The following is an 11,167-nucleotide window of genomic DNA, read 5'->3' on the forward strand; positions in this document are numbered from 1 at the left end:
ATTTTTTTTTTGCGGTCCGAGTTGCGGTCGGGTTAGTTGTAAACGGCGGGGCGGGGCGGGGCGTTCAGACACGTACCCGCGCATCACTGGTATCTACCAACGTTGCCGCGACTCTGTTGGTGAATTCGAGCATGTTGTTCTAATCTGGGCCAACAGCAAGCAAAGTCACGTCATCGTGCTGAGAAGGAACTTGAATGCTGTTGTCGAATGTGGCAGAGAATACAGAAGAAGACTTTAACTATTACTTATATATTCTTATGACGAAACGCGAAGAAAAAATACGAGGACTGACCATCTCGCCTCTCCGCGTTTCCCCCAATAGGCCTACCATGGCGACAAAGAAATAAATATGATTTGACATTTTAATGTTTGTAGCGCGCCAGTTTACCCAGTGTGTGTTCATTGAGTAGTTCCTTAAAATACGGAACAAAGAGCGTCCCGTAGGCTATCTGTTCAATACAGAAGAAGACTTTAACTATTACTTATATATTTCTTATAACGAAACGCGAAGAAAAAATACGAGGACTGACCATCTCGCCTCTCCGCGTTTCCCCCAATATCATGGCGACAAAGAGAAATACATATGATTTGACATTTTAATGTTTGTAGCGCGCCAGTTTACCCAGTGTGTGTGCATTGAGTAGTTCCTTAAAATACGGAACAAAGAGCGTCCCGTAGGCTATCTGTTTAATACAGAAGAAGACTTTAACTATTACTTATATATTTCTTATAACAAAACGCGAAGAAAAAATACGAGGACTGACCATCTCGCCTCTCCGCGTTTCCCCCAATATCATGGCGACAAAGAGAAATAAATATGATTTGACATTTTAATGTTTGTAGCGCGCCAGTTTACCCAGTGTGTGTGAATTGAGCAGTTCCTTAAAATACGGAACAAAGAGCGTCCCGTAGGCTATCTGTTTAATACAGAAGAAGACTTTAACTATTACTTATATATTTCTTATAACGAAACGCGAAGAACAAATACGAGGACTGACCATCTCGCCTCTCCGCGTTTCCCCCAATATCATGGCGACAAAGAGAAATAAATATGATTTGACATTTTAATGTTTGTAGCGCGCCAGTTTACCCAGTGTGTGTGCATTGAGTAGTTCCTTAAAATAGCCTACGGAACAAAGAGCGTCCCGTAGGCTATCTGTTTAATACGGAAGAAGACTTTAACTATTACTTATATATTTCTTATAACGCTGGCTGTAGGCGATTTCTATAACCATTTTCATTCATTTCAACAATGGTTCATTGAAGTGTCGTTTGAATAATTTCGCCAGTCATCACCTTCATTTTAATGATTCAGTGAGATTAAGGAGTCGACTATTGACGGATATGCGGTCTTCATCATTAAATGCAGTTGAAACTTTCTGCCACCTGGTGGTTGTTTAGGTACATTGCCTTAGCCTCGAAAAAAATCGGCTTGACGCACTGCGGGATCTCTTCGGGAGTCCCGCGGGAGAAGGTGCATTCTCAACCCGTACCCACTGTAGATTGCAACACCTCTCCTCTCGCACGTACATCTCTCTGCTCGCACGCACACCTGGTGTCACATGACGCCCCAAGCATCACCTGATGTTGCTGACCAGACAGATAACCGACTTCTAGATGTATAAAGAACAATAAAAAAGCACTTAGAGTGAGTTGCAATGACACGGACCGTCAATGTCAGCCACGATTAATGGTAGAAAAGCTTGGCCAACACCTACACACGATACACCCACTCTCACGCAATCCCAACCGACGCCTGGGAACTGTCAGAAGGCCCCTCGTTAAGAGTGATTAATCGACACCACCTGAAATCAAGAACTAGATGAAGTCACACATTATTTTTTATGAACATACTAAAAAGGAGATCCACCATTGTAAACTTCCGAGTCAAAACCGATTGGTTCGTCACTGCTGTCAATCAACGGTCGGGGGGCGATCCCCGACTCCTGATTGGACGCGTGACGTAGGGAAACGGGGAGGCCCTGAATCATAGCTGAATTGTATAAAAGGCGACACATCGTAGCTCAAACTTCAGATCGTGCGCACTTTCTCATGGGAACAGGTCATCTGCAGATACTTTGATTCACTCTACTGCTTGGTGGTACTTAGTCAGACTTTGTCAGACTTTGTTCGCTGTTCAGTACTTGTGAATTAAACCATTGTGGTCTACGCCAGCTCTCCAGAGTCTCAGTGTGTTTTATTGGATTCAACTATTGCCAGAGTGCTACTTTGCTCTTTTTACTACTTTTGCTATTTTACAACAACATCGGAACCAGAGTGCTAATAGAACCAGATTGGACATCTACCGTGGTTTTCCACGACAGGATCTAAAATTAACAGTAAATCATTGCTATAGTAATCCCAATATCATATTTTTCCACATTTTTGTGACTTGTTTTGAAAGATGAATCACATTATTTTGTGTGTCATATACTGTTATATCATATCAAATATGAATTATTATACAGCACATCTCCATGAAAACCAACTAATAACAGCACATTTCTGTAATTTGAAGCATTTGAAGCATGTTAAAAACATGAAAATAAGGCAAAAATCTTGTTAAAATTACAAACTGTATTTTAATTATGGAAAATAACCATATTTTTATGAGAAAGGAATTTTCTGTTATTATTTCACAGTATTTTTGGGCGCCCCAGCTTCCGGAAATGTACTGGTTTTTTTTACATGTGTTTTTTTTTACAGTGTGGCATTTACAATTTATGGAACATGCAAAGATTATATATATGCTATACAGTATCTTTTTAACATATGGTGCATACTCAATTGTTAATTTCCCAGTTACACTGCCGAAACCCATTTTTAAGGAAAGAAATTCAGAAAGTCCAGATGATCTGCTCCATCTCTTCTTCACTCTATATCTTTACAGATTGACTTACATGTGTAATGGTAGCCAACCAGCTGGCATGTAAATGTGTATGTACGTAAAGGCTGGCTTACTTTGCACGATTTTGGTCTGTTTTAACAGTCGGCGACTAAATTTCCAAAATCGAGCGGAAATCTTGGGAGTGTACTAGAATCGCGGCACACTCCCGTCATCTAAAGCCTACCTGACAAGATTTTGGAAAGATTCTTGAAAGATTGTAGTCTTTGAACTAATGCCCATCATTCAAGCTTTACTCAAAAGACTATAATCTTTCAAGAATCTTTCCAAAATCTTGTCAGTGTAAGGTAGGCTTAAATCGTTTAGTGTAAGGTGCCAATCTTAGCGGTTTAAAGTCTGTCGGAGTCAGTCTTTTTCTAGTTTTGCCGTTACGACAATATCAAACATGTTTGATATTATCGGAAGTCTTTTTAGTCGTGGCTCATGCAAATAGTGACGTGAACATTAAAAACCAATAGTGACCTCGCTCGAACACGAAACAGGAAGGGGCAAAATAGGCGACAGCTGTAGCCTATATGATTATTTCTTATTTCATTTCTTATAATTTATTAGTCGGCTATTCTACGTGACAGAACAACTCTATTTGTTAGTGATGTCACACATCAAACAATGCTGCAGAACCGCGAAAAAATTACTTTGATATGAGTAGTTTATCGTATATGAGTTCGTGTTGATATGTAGTGCACAATGGAAATAATTTGAAGGAATCTTGTAGCAGTCTTGTAAAGGCTGGCTTACATTGCACGATTTTGGTCTGTTTTAACAGTCGGCGACTAAATTTCCAAAATCGGGCGGAAATCTTGGGAGTTGTACTGAAATCGCAGCGTGCTCCCGTCATCTAAATCGTGTAGTGTAAGGTGCCAATCTTAGCGGTTTTAAGTCCGTCGGAGGCAGTCTTTTTCTAGTTTTGCCGTTACGACAATATCAAACATGTTTAAAGGCTGGCTTACATTGCACGATTTTGGCCTGTTTTAACAGTCGGCGACTAAATTTCCAAAATCGGGCGGAAATCTTGAGAGTTGTGCTAGAATCGCAGCGCGCTCCCGTCACCTAAATCGTTTAGTGTAAGGTGCCAATCTTAGCGGTTTTAAGTCCGTCGGAGGCAGTCTTTCTCTAGTTTTGCCGTTACGACAATATCAAACATGTTTGATATTATCGGAAGTCTTTTCAGTCGTGGCTCATGCAAATAGTGACGTGAACATTAAAAACCAATAGTAACCTCTCGCGAACACGAAAACAGGAAGGGGCAAAATAGGCGACAGCTGTAGCCTATATGATTATTTGTTATTTCATTTCTTATCATTTATTAGTCGGCTATTCTACGAGACAGAACAACTCTATATCTGTTAGTGATGTCACACATCAAACAATGCTGCAGAAACGCGAAAAAAATACTTTGATATGAGTAGGCTATCATGTGATTTCCTGTTAATGATGACGTGTAGCCTATTGCACGATGGAAATAATTTGAAGGAATCTAGCAGCAGTCTTGTAAATAGTGACCCACAGTCTTTGCAAAATCCTAATCTGAGACTGGCCTGTGACTAGACTGTGACTAAAAACTCAATGAATTGTCTTTAGATGTGAGAGGGTCTGAGACTGTAGTCTTTAAAAAATCTTTTCCAAATCTTTGCAAAGTCTGTCAATGTAAGGTAGGCTTAAGGCAGGGGAGCTGCATTCCGTCCATCCTGAAGGGGAACGAGTGACCCACTTGCGATCGGTGTGGCCCCTTTGCCTCCGTCCGGTAGGACGTAGAGGTGTGGCACGAAAGCGTCATGTTACGTCACAGCCTGCCCGGCGTGAGACTAAGTGTGAGAACCACCTGTGGCACCGCCCTATTTTCGTTCTAATGTTGTTAATTGATTAGGTGAATTGGGAACTTACAAACCGTATAAAAGCGCACGTAGAAGGTAGCCTGAAAACTCTTAGGCTCGGCAATACTATAGCTCGACTAGAGCTGGGTGTTGTGAAGGGCGGACCGTTTCGGGCCCATAGGGTTGCAATGGGAGGGGCCAGGATGGTTCCTGGCCCCTGCCCTATGTAAATACACTATAACTGATGATGTATTAATGATGTGATGTAATAGGTAATGTTGACCCCCAGTAACTGCTTGCTAATAATGTAGCTACGAGTATACAACAAAAACAGCATTAATTACTAATTACTCACTAGTTGCTCATTTAAAATCCACCGTACACTCGATATGTTTAAAGCTATCAACGCTGCATAGTGAGGCTCTTCAAGCCTCAAAGGGGGGATTTATGTGGTAAATTTCCATCTAAGAGGCCATGTACCACTCTGCAGTAGAAGAACTTGATGACCTGTTCCCTTTAGAGTTCATACACTCGCCTATACGTTAGAACATGCTACAGATGGTACGGGTTGAGAATGCTCCTTTCATTCCCGCACATCGGGACTCCCGAAGCATCGGGAAAACTGCAACCGCAAGGGGGCAACATAGACCGCCCGAGTTTTCGAATGTTTACAGCCTACCTCACAGCTCTCTCACTCGACGTAGCCTATAACTCAGTCAGTCCAGCAGAGATGCCAGAGCAACGTTTTGGTCAACGGAGAGGGAGAGAAATGCTCCGCATATCCGTCTCATTTAATCATTAAAATGAAAGTGATTGGCGAAATTAATCAAACGACGTTTCAATAAACCATTGTTGAAATGAATGAAAATGGTTTTAGAAACCTATAGGCCTATCAGAAGGACTATTTCCTTCAATTCAACCTGAAATAGGCTACTCCCCAGCAAACAATTAACGTTCTGCTAACTTTCACTAACGTTAGCTTTTGGTTCCCCTATGGTTCGTTTTTCAGCAACCTACTAATAACGTTTAGAGAACGTTATCTCCAGGTTGTCAAAACAAATAACGTTCCCCTAACGTTTTTACAACTAAAGAAAAAAACGTTATATTCTGGTTGAATCCCAGCAAGCAAATAACGTTAGCCGCTGGTTCTCCTGTGGTTAGTTTATCAGTAACCTTCTCATACCCTGGAGAGAACGTTAGCTCCAGGTTATCAAAGTTTCCCGAACGTTATTACAACTAAAGAAAAAAACGTTATATTCTGGTTGCATTTCTCTTTTCACACAAAGTTGCTACTTAGTTGTTTTTTGGTATCTTATTTGTATATCGGTATTCTCTGGTTATGTGCGTGGGGTTGATTATTGTTGATGAAAATCGCCCCAGAGTTTCTATGAGTTTCCAATTGAACACGGCCAGCAGCCACACTGCAAAGTCGGAATAATTTGTTGCAAAATCGACATATAGCCCTATTCTATTCTTCCCCCCTCTGTTGGATTGATATTCGGCCGACCAGCCAGCCCGTCAGCTAAAGGGGCCAGCGCGAGAAGCTGAAAAACTTCCATCTCCGGTCCGTGAAAAAAACAGCCAGTTCTGGGGTGTTGGTGTTTTAGCAGACTCAACCTCGCTAACTTTAAGACATTTGGCACAGAGATAAAGTTACTCACGTAGGCTACTGGCTGTATGGTATCGATCACATTCTTCACATCGTTCTCCATGCACTTATTCCATTAAGTCCAACAGGCTTTTAAAAAACACTGTACAGGGTAAACCGGGTGGAAGAGCTAGCTAGCCATAGTCCCAGGCAGGCACACAACGATTTCATGCTAACTAATCTGACGAATAGTGTTGGATTAATCCATAATCGATTAGAGTGGCACCTGAAATGCATTCATGTTTTTAAAGCTTTATTTGTTATGAAAATATGATGATGAGGACTCCAATGAATTATTTCTCAAACGATGAGACTGCATCTTAAACAGCACAATGTTCCCGGGGGAGAATTGTTTTATATTAACGTAGTCCAAGTTATAGCCTGTTACAGTGCTGTTCACTCAGCCTATCCCACAATTCCCAGTCCCAATTTAAAACAAAATAAACCAAAATCCATCATAATTCTGAACCGAGGACTTTTAATGGCATACGATGCAATAAAAACAGCCAGTTTTGAATGTTGAAACAGTGTGTTAGGCTAGCGCCTGCTCTGCTTATGTTTTGATCTGAGTAATCGTTTATTATAGGAAAAGAAAGCGTAGACAAGAAAGTATTAGACCTAACCGCATTTAAATACTTAGCTGACACAAATTCATGTTAACGAACCGTATTCGTCGCAGTTCAGCAAGCAGTTAATGGTAAGTGTAATTACATACGTGTAGTAGCCTATAATGTCATTGCCTTAGTCATCAGAGACGTTCGCCTTCTCAGCTTGCAGATAGGCTGTAGCCGCAGATGGAGAGAGTACAGCGGAGCCATGCCTGGATGTCACGATAATTCTACATATTTTTTCCCCCTTTACACTTTGTTGCTGGGAGGTTAGGGGAACGTTAATGCAACCAAATATAGTAAAGTTCCCTAAAGGGTAGGAGAACGTTCTGCTAACCAAAATAAACAACCAGAAAAAAACGTAGTATTTTCGTCAAGAAAACTTTCCTGGGGAACCTTGTGGCAACTTTCGCAACTTTCAGGCAACGTTTTCCTAACCAGGAAAAAAACGTTCTAAAAACGTTCTCCTAACCAGAAATTGTTAGCTGGGTCGAAAGGCAACCTTAGATTAATTCATGAATTCATTACGGTTACAAGACCGCATTTCCGTGAATAGGCTATTATTGTCAACGTCAAGGCGAAGACGAAAGAGATGGACAAGATGGACATTTTGGCAACATTTACATGCTAGGAATACTTAGAAATGTGTAAGCTATTTTAAAACGGAGGCTTGTTCATTTTAACCGGCGACGTTTCAAGTACATTTCCCGAATAAAGCCTATTGAAGGTCACATCCAGCTGTGGCGCAAGTGGTTGATGCATAGGTATCGTATGCCAGCGACCGGGGTTCGAAATCTAGTCGAAGAACCTCTCCGGAACCCATCAAAAGAAAATGTGTCGATTTATTAAAAGAAACGAAAGACTTCCTGTTTTGAGATTCTTTTTATGTTTGCGATGTCTGCTGAAAAGAAAAGTTAATATGTTAATTTGTGGTTCAGCGCGCACTCACACACATTTTTACATTGACATAGTGTCGGGCTCAAGTGTCGTGTCGTCCTCAGTGCCGCATAGGCTATAATGTAGTGACCTGGTTAGACGAGTGTGGGGGAGGGGGAATGATCGCACAAGAAAATAATGCTCTTCATGAAATGGATCTCACAGGCGGCTGTCTGTTTTTAAATGTAGCCTACTACACCACTTGCGAAATCGGACGTGGCACATAGCCTAATTATTAGGCTACTGGATAGCAAATCCATAGACTTTGTTCATCCTATATCCTTGGCGGAGATAATAATTAGGCATATCAAATTAAAAGCACACTACGACAGGTATACTTGTGTGATCACGCAACACAAGAGAGCATTTAGCGATGGGACAGTTGTGAATGAGTGCTTAACACCCTGGAGTCTAAATACCCCCGGGGGATTTGAAAAACTGTTCCAAACACACATCTCAATCTCTGCTTTTATCATATTATAGAGACACCTTTAGAAGCCTTTAATCAACTCGTTTTCAAATATATAGCCTATGTTTTAAGAGAATATGGCAATGATAATGGCACTTTCTAAAAACAATAAATTCGTAGGATTTGTCCTCTCACCTGCAGCAGGCCCATTCAAAAGCCCATCCACCTAATTTGCATTTGAAAGAGCCAATCACTAAAGTGACACATTTAGTCTAGCCTACTTTATTAGTTTTTTTTGACCCCTCTAATAAATTGCCTATAGTCCTACTACGATAATGGAGGAAGGGCTGCCTAACTGTTCCCCCTAAGAGTTTTTTCATAAGATAAAATGTTTACTCTATTTAAGTTTAGGATTTGGTAGACAAGACAACCTCGGAAAAGTTCTTCAGATAAACAATGTTTTATTGAATTAAAGGAAAGAAAATGTATCGCCAGGGTTTCGGGGCTTGCGAAGGCATTCGTTGATCTTATCGATGCAGTCCTTGCGGCCACTTCTCCCCATCGTAGGAAACTTTCTGCTTAGTGTTGACAAAGGTCTTGACGTTGTGTGGCAGTGCTTGCTTGCCCTTCGATCCATCCCAGTTGGTGGTTTTGCACCAGGCTCTAGTGCTCCTTTGTGGTGATGGCTCTGAAGAGCAGGCATCCGTATCTACCAGTGATGCGCGGGCTGATCCAAATCGAGCGGGCGACCGCGGTCACCCGCGGTCACGGGTCAAGAAAAAATATTTTTAATGATATGCGGGTCATGTTTGGTCGGGTCGGTAAAAAAAATAAATTGTCATTTATATCGTACATAATTGTCTTTAGAAGAAAAAGACATAAGTTGCAGCATTCCCACTGAAACGCGATTCTATCCCCCACATTTTGTCACGAACATGTAGAAATGCACTTGTTGTTTCTGCGTAGACAGACCCTCGGCTACACTTGACATGCAGTTGTGTTCTGTTCTCAGAGCATATGCTTTCTCTGTCTATGATCTGCAGCTTTTATCTCGAACTGCTGGCCTCTACAGAAAGTGGCAGAATCGTCTACTGAGCAGCGAAGTTGCCGATGCAATGCGTGTTTCTCAAGTCTGATAATTTCCAGCAAGATCGAATGGTATTATGGAAAGAAAAATAAACTAAAAGTTTCCCAAATCAGGAAATATTTCTTAATTTAATGTCATCAAGGCATATAGCCTACAATTGGTATGAGCATGCAATATGTGCGTCCTTGCGCAACTTATAGGCCTAGTGGCTCGTTGGAAAGCCCCACGTCTGCTCTTCCCCACGTCGTGCAATAAAGGTTTCATCTCGCTGCAATTTATAATCGCGGAGCAATGGACTTTTGGTCCATTGATGAAGACGTTAATAAAGAGTTTCTTAATAATATTCTATGCCTGCATTTCATGCTTGGGAGAGCTTCAAGGCATTCATGTGAGGAACGGCTGAAACAGAATTTGTATAGGAAAATCCTAGGCTAATTATGTTCAATGTTGAGTCAAACAGCCACATTTTTGGATGAATGCTGACACGGAACAAAAAAAAGGTAGACTAAATGCATGTTTCCCAAATTCTGAGCAATTATAGGCTATATATAATTAGGCAATATAGGCTATATTATTGTTTTACATGCATATGAGATACCAATTTTGCATAGCTCAATGACGCTACGACTAAGTTAGACTAGGCTACTTTTTACAATAAGCGGGTCGGGTCCTGTATTTCAATATTTTTTTTTTGCGGTCCGAGTTGCGGTCGGGTTAGTTGTAAACGGCGGGGCGGGGCGGGGCGTTCAGACACGTACCCGCGCATCACTGGTATCTACCAACGTTGCCGCGACTCTGTTGGTGAATTCGAGCATGTTGTTCTAATCTGGGCCAACAGCAAGCAAAGTCACGTCATCGTGCTGAGAAGGAACTTGAATGCTGTTGTCGAATGTGGCAGAGAATACAGAAGAAGACTTTAACTATTACTTATATATTCTTATGACGAAACGCGAAGAAAAAATACGAGGACTGACCATCTCGCCTCTCCGCGTTTCCCCCAATAGGCCTACCATGGCGACAAAGAAATAAATATGATTTGACATTTTAATGTTTGTAGCGCGCCAGTTTACCCAGTGTGTGTTCATTGAGTAGTTCCTTAAAATACGGAACAAAGAGCGTCCCGTAGGCTATCTGTTCAATACAGAAGAAGACTTTAACTATTACTTATATATTTCTTATAACGAAACGCGAAGAAAAAATACGAGGACTGACCATCTCGCCTCTCCGCGTTTCCCCCAATATCATGGCGACAAAGAGAAATACATATGATTTGACATTTTAATGTTTGTAGCGCGCCAGTTTACCCAGTGTGTGTGCATTGAGTAGTTCCTTAAAATACGGAACAAAGAGCGTCCCGTAGGCTATCTGTTTAATACAGAAGAAGACTTTAACTATTACTTATATATTTCTTATAACAAAACGCGAAGAAAAAATACGAGGACTGACCATCTCGCCTCTCCGCGTTTCCCCCAATATCATGGCGACAAAGAGAAATAAATATGATTTGACATTTTAATGTTTGTAGCGCGCCAGTTTACCCAGTGTGTGTGAATTGAGCAGTTCCTTAAAATACGGAACAAAGAGCGTCCCGTAGGCTATCTGTTTAATACAGAAGAAGACTTTAACTATTACTTATATATTTCTTATAACGAAACGCGAAGAACAAATACGAGGACTGACCATCTCGCCTCTCCGCGTTTCCCCCAATATCATGGCGACAAAGAGAAATAAATATGATTTGACATTTTAATGTTTGTAGC

The sequence above is a fragment of the Sardina pilchardus genome, chromosome 3 (genome assembly GCF_963854185.1).
Source record: "Sardina pilchardus chromosome 3, fSarPil1.1, whole genome shotgun sequence".
In the NCBI taxonomy this organism is placed as follows: Eukaryota; Metazoa; Chordata; class Actinopteri; order Clupeiformes; family Clupeidae; genus Sardina; species Sardina pilchardus.